The sequence below is a fragment of the Salmo salar genome, chromosome ssa16 (genome assembly GCF_905237065.1).
Source record: "Salmo salar chromosome ssa16, Ssal_v3.1, whole genome shotgun sequence".
In the NCBI taxonomy this organism is placed as follows: Eukaryota; Metazoa; Chordata; class Actinopteri; order Salmoniformes; family Salmonidae; genus Salmo; species Salmo salar.
The window spans coordinates 18,434,436-18,444,418 of NC_059457.1; the positions used below are offsets into that span (position 1 = coordinate 18,434,436).

The 9,983-nt window shown below is 41.4% G+C and overlaps 1 protein-coding gene across 3 annotated transcripts in view; it reads right to left on the reverse strand.

The window, feature by feature from the left end:
* LOC106573315 (protein BANP) overlaps positions 1 to 9,536 on the reverse strand; it is a 71,977-nt gene extending 62,441 nt beyond the window's left edge. For all 3 annotated transcript variants that reach the window (XM_014148266.2, XM_014148264.2, XM_014148265.2), the window contains exon 1: positions 9,257 to 9,536. The gene's annotated coding sequence lies outside the window, so the exon portion shown is untranslated. The remainder of the gene's footprint in view (positions 1 to 9,256) is intronic.
* Between the last annotated feature and the right edge of the window lie 447 nt (positions 9,537 to 9,983).

Consider the following 9,983-nt stretch of genomic DNA (forward strand, 5'->3'; position numbering starts at 1 on the left):
TCACTGTTAGTCTATACCTGTTGTTTACGAAGCATGTGACAATTAAAATGTGATTTGTTCTGTGCCTTTTGCTTAACTGGACCTCATAATTCAAGGACGAGTCACTTAACTAGTTTGGCACATATCACCACTCACTGATTGGGGACTGGGATACATTTGTTTCAATATTGGTTGAGTCATGTGAATTTACTAGGCTTGATTAGAGGGCCACAAATCCTGACATGGCATAGAATATGCGTAACTCATCATTTCAATATTCCAACTTGCGATTAACAAGGCAAATTACCTCAAGGTCGATATAAGATGAATGAAGAACTGACTACTTGAGCTATGCCCTGCAACTGAGAAATGAATGTGCTCTTAGCCTTGAAGCTAGTAAAAGTATACATTTTATTGTCAATATTATTAAATATCTATAAACTCAGTTAATCAAATATAGTTAATAGTAATAAGTGGTTACTGTCTGGTTCCATTTGTCAAAATACCAGATTTCCACCAGAGGGCACTCAACCCTAACCCTGTTTGAAATTCAGGTTGAATTAAGTATTTTATTGATTGTCCTTGATTTTTTTGTCTTGGGTTCTGGACAGGGCCCCAGATTCAAGGAGAAAACAACTGAGAAAGAGTCTGATTTATTTCCTGCTCTATTCCCTGTGTGAAGTTTTACCTGAGTGGGTCTGGGTCATAGAACTAATAATAACAGCTAGAGTGTTAGCTTCTTGTTGAGCAAGCTTCCTAATGTGGGTGTCTTAAGGGCAGTGGTGGAAAAAGTACCCAATTGTCATACTTGAGTAAAAGTAAAGATAAGTTAATAGAAATTGACTCGAGTAAAAGTGAAAGTCACCCAGTAAAATACTACTTGTGTAAAAGTCCAAAAGTATTTTGTTTTAAATATACTTAAGTATCAAAAGTAAATGTAATTGATCAAATGTACCTAAGTATCAAAAGTAAAAGTGTAAATAATTTCAAATTCCTTCTATTAAGCAAACCACCATTTTCTTTTCTTATTTTTTTAATTTACAGATAGTCAGGGGCACGCTCCAACACTCAGACATAATTTACAAACAAAGCATTTGTGTTTAGTGAATCTGCCAGAACAGAGATAGTAGGGATGACCAGGGATGTTTTCTTGATAAGTGCACGATTTGGACCATATTCCTGTCCTGATAAGCATTCAAAATAGTACTTTTGGGAGTCAGGGAAAATGTAGGGAGTAAAAAGTACATTATTTTCTTGAGGAATGTAGTGAAGTAAAAGTCGTCAAAAATGTAAAGTACAGACACCCCAAAAAACTACTGAAGTATTACTTGAAAGTATTTTTACACCACTGCTTAGGTGGCATCCTCTCATCTTCTCATCTAGAAAGACAAAGAAGCTACTTTATACTGAGATGTAGAGTGCCTTCAGAAAGTATTCATACCCCTTGACTTATTCCACATTTGGTTGAGTTACAGCCTGAATTCAAAATGTATTCATGCATTTTCAGAAATGTTAGCAAATTTTTCTAAAATGAAATACAAAAATATCTGATTTACATGAGCATTCACACCTGGGTCAACATGTTAAAAATCAACATTGGCAGCGCTTACAGCGGTGAGTCTTTCTGGGTAACATGCTGACCACACAGACATGCGCAATGGTTCTATTTTAGATGCTAGACAAGCTGCAAGTCCTGCCTCTCCCATCTCCTCAATGGTTTTTAGGAGCATATATCCATGTGGGTGATTGAAAGATGAATGAGGTCCACACTCCAGTCCAGTTGGTGGCAGTAATGCACCTTAAAGTTGGCTGCCAACAGCAATATAAAATCCACAGAAGAAGAACTAGGACAGATTACTAGAAACTAACTAGGTTGGTCCTTTTATCTATGGATGAATTGTTATAGTAGAGAACACACGATTTTGTGTTACTAAAAATTGGTCAATATTCTACAAAGATTCAGCAAACAAAAAGGACCTTGTACATTTCAGGTAAAATTACAACCCAATGTTTATATCCCAGGACAAATTTGCTAGCAACAACAAGCTAGCTTGTCACCCTAAACCCACTTCAATTTTCTTACTGCCCCAAAAGATCCACAGACGATGCAATCGCCATCACACCGCCCTATCCCATCTGGATTAGAGGAATACCTATGTAAGAATGCTGTTCATTGACTATAGTTCAGCATTCAACACCATAGTACCCTCCAAGCTCATCATCAAGCTCGAGGCCCTAGGTCTGAACCCCACCCTGTGCAACTCGGTCCTGGACCCCGCCCTGTGCAACTGGGTCCTGGACTTTCTGACGGGCGCCCACAGGTGGTGAAGGTAAGAAACAACACGTCCACTTCGCTGATCCTCAACATTGGGGCCCCACAAGGGTGCGTGCTCAGCCCCCTCCTGTACTCCCTGTTCACCCATGACTGCTAGGCCAAGCACACCACCAACTTAATCATCAAGTTTGCAGACGACACAACAGTAGTAGGCTTGATTACCAACAGTGACGAGACAGCCTACATGGAGGAGGTGAGGGCTCTGGGAGTGAGTGTGGTACCAGGAAAATAACCTCTCACTCAACGTCAACAAAACAAAGGAGCTGATCATGGACTTCAGGAAACAGCAGAGGGCGCACCCCTCTATCCACAGACGGGACCGCAGTGGAGAAGGTGGAAAGCTTCGGCGTACACATCACTGACAAACTGAAAAATGGTCCACCCACACAAACAGTGTGGTAAAGAAGCCGCAACCTCAGGAGGCTGAAAGAATTGGGCTTTTCACCTAAAACCTTCACAAACCTTTACAGATGCACAATTGAGAGCAACCTATCGGGCTGTATCACCGCTTGGTACGGCAACTGCATCGCTCGCAACTGCAGGGCTCTCCAGAGGGTGGTGCGGTCTGCCCAACGCATCACCGGGGGTAAACTACCTGCCCTCCAGTACACCTACAGCACCCGATGTCACAGGAAGGTAAAAATATCATCAAGGACAACAACCACCCAAGCCACTGCCTGTTCACCCTGCTATCATCCAGAAGGCGAGGCCAGTACAGATGCATCAAAGCTGGGACCGAGAGACTGAAAAACAGCTTCTATCTTAAGGCCATCAGACTGTTAAATAGCCATCACTAACCCATCGAGGCTACTCCCTATATACATAAACTTGAAATAACTGGCCACTTTAACAAACTAGTCACTAGTCACTTTAATAATGTTTACATATCTTGCATTGCTCATCTCACATACATACATACATACATACATACATACATACATACATACACTGTATTCTATACTATTCTACTGTATCTTAGTCTATGCTGCACTGATATTGCTCATTCATATACTTATATATTTTTAATTACATTCCTTTACTTAGATTTGTGTGTATTGGGTATAGGTTGTGAAATTGTTAGATATTACTTGTTAGATATTAGTGCAATGTCGGAGCTAGAAACACAAGCATTTCGCTACACACGCTATAACATCTGCTAAACATGTGTATGTGAACAATAAAATGATTTATATGTCCATGAATGTTTCATATGTGTTTCAACCTGTCCCCAAATTTAAATAGTTGGTTCAGAGTTCGTTTTGATATTTCAACCTGCGTGTCCTGATCATGTCTGGTGGGGATAGACAAACTCAACATGCGCACGATGGAGCACACACTCGCTGAGCCGGTTTGATCATGATGTTAGTCTATTAGAGCTTTGCACACCTGGATTGTACAATATTTGCAAAAGCTCTGTCAAGTTGGTTGTTGATCATTGCTAGACAGCCATTTTCAAGAAAGCAGAATGAACCAGCTTTTCCTCTAGGATTTTGCCTATGCTTAGCTTTTTATTTAAAAAAAATAATTTTTAACGATCTCTAGTCCTTGCCGATGACAAGCATACCCATAACATGATGCAGCCACCACCTTGCACAAAAATATGAAGAGTGGTACTTAGTAATGTGTTGGAATTGCCCCAAACATAACGTGCTGTATTCAGGACATAAGAGTTCATTTCTTTGCCACATTTTCTGTAGTTTTACTTTAGTACCTTATTGCAAACAGGATGTATGTTTTGGAATATTTTATTCTGTACAGGATACCTTCTTTTCACTCTGTCATTTAGGTTAGTATTGTGGAGTAACTACAATGTTGTTGATCCATCCTCAGTTTAATCCTATCACAGCCATCAAACTCTAACTGTTTTAACGTTACCATTGGCCTCATGGTGAAATCCCCGAATGTTTTCCTTCCTCTCCGGCAACAGAGTTGGAGAAGGACGCCTGTATCTTTGTAGTGACTGGGTGTATTGATACACCATCCAAAGTGTAATTAATTTCACAATGGTCAAAGGGATTTTCAATGTCTGCTTTCTTTTTTACCAATCTACCAATATGTGCCCTTCTTTGCGAGGAATTGGAAACCTCACTGCTCTTTGTGGTTGAATCGGTGTTTGAAATTCACTCCTCGGCTGAGGGACCTTACAATTATCTGTATGTGTGAGATACAGAGATGAGATTTTTTTTTTAATCGTGTTAACTGACTATTAATGCACATCAGTGGAGGCTGGAACAGAAGAAATGGAATGGTATCAAACAAATGGAAACCATGCGTTTGATGTATTTAATATCATTCCACTGATTTCCTTCCAGCCATTACCACAAGCACGTCCTCCCCAATGAAGGTGACACCAACCTCCTGTGATGCACACAGTGCAACTTATTATGAGACTTGTCAAGCACATTTTTACTCCTGATATAATTTAGACTGCCATAACAAAGGGGTGAATACGTATTGACTCATGACACTTAAGCTTTTAATTTAATTAATTTGTAAACATTTCTAAAAACATAATTTCACTTTATGGGGTATTGTGGGCCAGTAACACACTTGCTTCCATTCAGCCACAAGCATTAGTGAGGTCTGGCACTGATGTTGGGTGATTAGGCCTTGCTTGCAGTCGGCACTCCAATTCATCCCAAAGGTGTTCGATGGGGTTGAGGTCAGGGCTCTGTGCAGTCCAGTCAAGTTCTTCCACACCAATCTCGACAAATAATTTCTTCACGCACCTCGCTTTGTGCATGGGGGCATTGTCATGCTGAAACAGGAAAGGGCTTCCCCAAACTGTTGTCGCAAAGTTGGAAGCACAGAATCGTTTAGAATGTCATTGTATGCTGTAGTGTTAAGCTTTCCCTTCACTGGAACTAAGGGGCCTAGCCAAAAGGATGAAAAATAGCCCCAGTGGCTTCCCAAGTGGCGCAGCGGTCGAAGGCACTGCATTGCAGTGCTTGAGGCATCACTACAGACCCGGGTTCGATCCCAGGCTGTGTTACAACCGGCCGTGACCTGGAGTCCTATAGGGCGGCGCACAATTGGCCCAGCGTCATCCAAGTTAGGGAGGGTATGGCCATGGGGCCTTTACCTGACTCATTGCACTCTAGCGACTCCTTGTGTTGGGCCTGGCGCCTGCAGGCTGACTTCGGTCATCAGTTGAACAGTGTTTCCTCCGACACATTGGTGCAGCTGGCTTCCGGGTTAAGCAGGCAAAAGGATTAGTTTTTCCAAGCCACCATGCTTCTACACCTGCATTACTTGCTGTTTGGGGTTTTAGGCTGGGTTTCTGTACAGCACTTTGAGATATCAGCTGATGTATCAGCTGGGCTATATAAATATATTTGATTTGATTTGTTAAGCACAGTTTGGCGGGTCATGTTTTGGAGGACGCATGACGTGACCTTCGCCTCTCCCGAGCACGTTGGAGAGTTGCTGCGATGAAACAAGATCGTAATTGGATCGCATTTGGATATCATGAAATTGGAAAGAAAATGGGGCTAGATACAAAAAAAAAAATACATATATATTTTTTTTAATACAGCCCCAGACCATTATTCCTCCTCCACCAAAGTTTACAGTTGGCACTATGTATTGGGGCAGGTAGCATTCTCCTGGCATCCGCCAAACTCAAATTAGTCCGACTGCCAGATGGTGAAGCGTGATTCATCACTCCAGAGAACGCGTTTCCACTGTTCCAGAGTCCAATGGCGGCGAGCTTTATACCACTCCAGCCGACGCTTGTCCTTGCGCATGTTGATCTTAGGCTTGAGTGCAGCCATAAGAACTCATTTCATGAAGCTCCAGACTAATAGTTTTTGTGCTGACATTGCTTCCAGAGTCAGTTTGGAACGCGTTAGTGAATGTTGCAACCAAGGACAGATGATTTTTATGCACTACGCGCTTCAACACTCGGCTGTCCCATTCTGTGGGCTTGTGTGGCCTATCACTTAGCGGCTGAGCCGTTGTTGCTCCGGCAAGTTTCCACTTCACAATAACAGCACTTACAGTTGACTGGGGCAGCTCTAGCAGGGCAGAAATTTGACGAACTGACTTGTTGGAAAAGGTGTCATTCTATGATGGTGCCACATTTAAAGTCACTGAGCTCTTCAGTAAGGCCACTCTACTGCCAATGTTTGTCTATGGAGATTGCAAGGCGGTGTGCTCGATTTTATAGACTTGTCAGCCACAAGTGTGGCTGAAATAGCCAAACCCACTAATTTGAAGGGTGTCCACATACTTTTGTATATATAGTGTATAACTTCAAATACTCACACTAACCGTATATAGTTAGTATGGCAAAAGTTCCCGGATGTCGTACTACATTCCCCAAAATACAAAGTATACAAACAGTTGACACTATTTCCGTGCTTTTAGGCCCCATAATGCAACTCTTCAGAAAATGGGTGTGGCTTCACGTCGTTTTCAGTTTTGAAGAAAATATGTAGCCGAAGTCCGACGAAAATGTAGAGCAATGTAATACAGTAATGACTTTTCAAATAAGTCACCTTACACGTAATGTTGGCTGACAATTTGTTAGCTACGCTATCCTTACGAGCCACATAGCATATCACGACAGCAGTATGTACCAGGCATGTTTACTAGCTATCTGACATTAGTTGGCTACCAATACATCAAACTTGCCAGTATATTAACTATATGCTATCTAATGAACTACCCAACGTTTATTGACTTGATTATTCCCGTCATTCTTAACTAAATGGTATAGTCGTCGTGCGTTCTCAATGGACATTCAGGAGCTTTTGTAAATTCGCTCTGGCTATCTCCGTTCGGAGCACTCGCCTGAATGTTACAGAGCACAGAATAAATGATGAATTTACGAACACTCAACACCCGTTGAATATGTCCTGTGTAATTAAACGTCGGCAAAACAAAGCGGAATTCAATTCTTGCCAGCAGCACAGTTACAGTCACCAACGCTCTGGATAACATGAAAACTGCCAACCACCTCTGCTAGGGCGAGTAAAATGGTCAGAGTGAGGTGTTCTCTCATTTGTGTCTGGAAGTAGTTAGCCAGTTAGAGGCAGTCAAGCACCCAAGCTAAGGTCAGAATGTTCGAAACAACCCTGCTCCTCGGTAAGAGCGTCCAGTGTGTGCTCTGAACGCCCCCAGGGAGAAACGCTCTGAATTTAAAAACGGATAATCTGACAACTCTCTGAATTTACTAACGCAGAGTGCACTCTGGCACTCCAGATTGAATTTAAGAACACACACAAAGTCGTACAATGTCTAGCTAGTAATTTGTTACGCTAGCAAGAGGCTGCATAGCAACAGCACCAACTTCGGGTAGACAGGCGAAGCGTTAGTACGCTCAACTGAAAGGATACCATTTGTTTACAGCGAGGTGGGCAATTCCAGACCTCGTGGGCCTGACTGGTGTCACAGTTTTGCCCCAGCTAACACACCTGACTCCAATAATCACCTAATCATGATCTTCAGTTTAGAATGCAATTTGATTAATCAGCTGTGTTTGCTAGGGATAAAGAAAAAGTGACACCAATCAGGCCCTCGGGGACTGAAGTTGCCCACCCATGGTTTACAGTATACTAAAATTAACTAATATTATATAGTCATTAAGTATGTAGTATACGGTATGGGTATTCGAACATAGCTTATGTGTCATGTGTCCAACTTTGCCTACTAATCATGGGATATTGTGTAGCAGCCTACAGTGGCACAAACGGTCCACCTGTACCTAATTTCAAATATCTGGATTTTGGTTTGAATGCCAATGTGTGGAGGGGTGTGAAAATAAATAGCTTTATTGATCAACAATTTACACTTAATTATGGTCATTATCTTGTTGGCAATAGTAAATAGAGGTATGGCACTACAATTAAGCTAGATGTCTGAACTTGAACGAACAGGCGACTGTGCACAAATAATACAGCATGTCTTCATTCGCTGACAATATGTTTACAACCTAACTTTAAACAATGAAGTTGCAGATATTCTAGGTCTTGATGTTGACTCTAAACTAGCTAAAACCTATGGTGTAATCACTAGTCCAAACGGTTCAGTTCTGCAACGAATTCGAGTTTCTATTGGACAAATGTAGGTAGGTCCCTCCCGGTTTAGCTTCCGTGTAATGTTTTGCCACAGAATCAACGTAACGTTCCTGAATAAGTCCCTGGGCCTAAATTATGACTCTCCACCATTGCATGTAGCTAGCTAGTTATATCTAGTCCAGCGTTTCACAGAGCTGATTCAAATGATCAAACTTTGATTGTTTGAATAAGCCGTGTACTGCTAGGGTTAAACAAAAAAACGTACAGCCCTTGGGATTCCCCAGTTAGTTTGAGAAACGTTGATATAGGCCAATCCAAGTGAGTTGTAAAGTAGCTCGCTAGTTAGCCCGTCTAATTTACATTCTAGATAAGCCTAGATTCATCCATGTATATTTGTATTATTAACAGCAGAAATTCTGAACGGTAAACTATTGCATGACAAACCATGATTACAGTAGTAAACTAGCTAACATGTCAGACATTACCCGGCAGCTGGGCTACTTAGCTAGCTGGGCTAACTTGCATGGTAAATATGGAATAACATTTCTGAATGCTGCCATATCTTACAAAACGTCAACAAAAAGGAGGTTACAAATTGAGTCTCATTTGTGTATTTAGATGTAATATATCAGGGCAAAAACAATTGCCATTGCAGAAGGTACACTAAACTAGCTAACTAACGTTAACCATTTATAATTCTCATTAGCGGTAGCTAGCGTGCTAGCCACAAGTACAACAAGCACGCATTACAATGGTACGCTAGGCCTCAATGCCCATATCCGTGGCCGCGTTGTACATTTATGATGTGGTTTATCTTATATTAATAGTCCTCTAAATGAAATCTTGAATGAAGGTTCAAAGCATACAGTATCTCCACTTCTGGCTCACGGGGTATGTACGGTGTTAGATTGGGTTATATTACCGTGTGAATGATGAATTCTCGTGTTGTTTGTAGGGATTTCGATAACGGCGTCCTTCCTCGCGAGAGAAAAAGCCTGAACTTCGCCTCAGTTTCTTCACTGACCACCCGCTGCGATGGCAGGGTTGCCAGGTTCTAGCAAAATATGTCTAGGCAGTGAGCTCAGAAAACTCGCTCACAAGTGCTTAAAACTAGCCGACGTTTTATTTTTTTTGCAGCGACAGACGAGTTGCCACATTTATCAATCAAACCCTTTTCCCATAACGTTATCGAGCTAAGAAGAAGCAAAATGTAGTTTAACATCAAAATAATTGAGAGTTTCGCAAGAGAAAATATAAGATACATTGACGTTATTAAACTCTCCAGATCATTTTCCATCAATGGATGTCGATTTAACTTGTTTTGACTGCTATTATTAAGCAGTGAGGCCGAGGAAGTGTGGTATTTGGATGTTCTTAGGACATACCCTTTAGCCGTGGTATATTGGCCATAGACCACAAACCCCTTAGGTGCCTTATTGCTATTATAAACTGCTTACCAACGTAATTAGAATAGTACAAATTATTTTTTTCTCCTTCCTGTGGTACAGTGTGATATACCATGGCTTTCAACCAGTCAGCATTCAGGGCTCAAACCACACAGTTTATAATTGTAGATAGATCCTGTTTGTGAATGTGCATAACTATAGATAAATCTGACAGGTGAGTTTGAGTGATAAGTTGGACAGAGG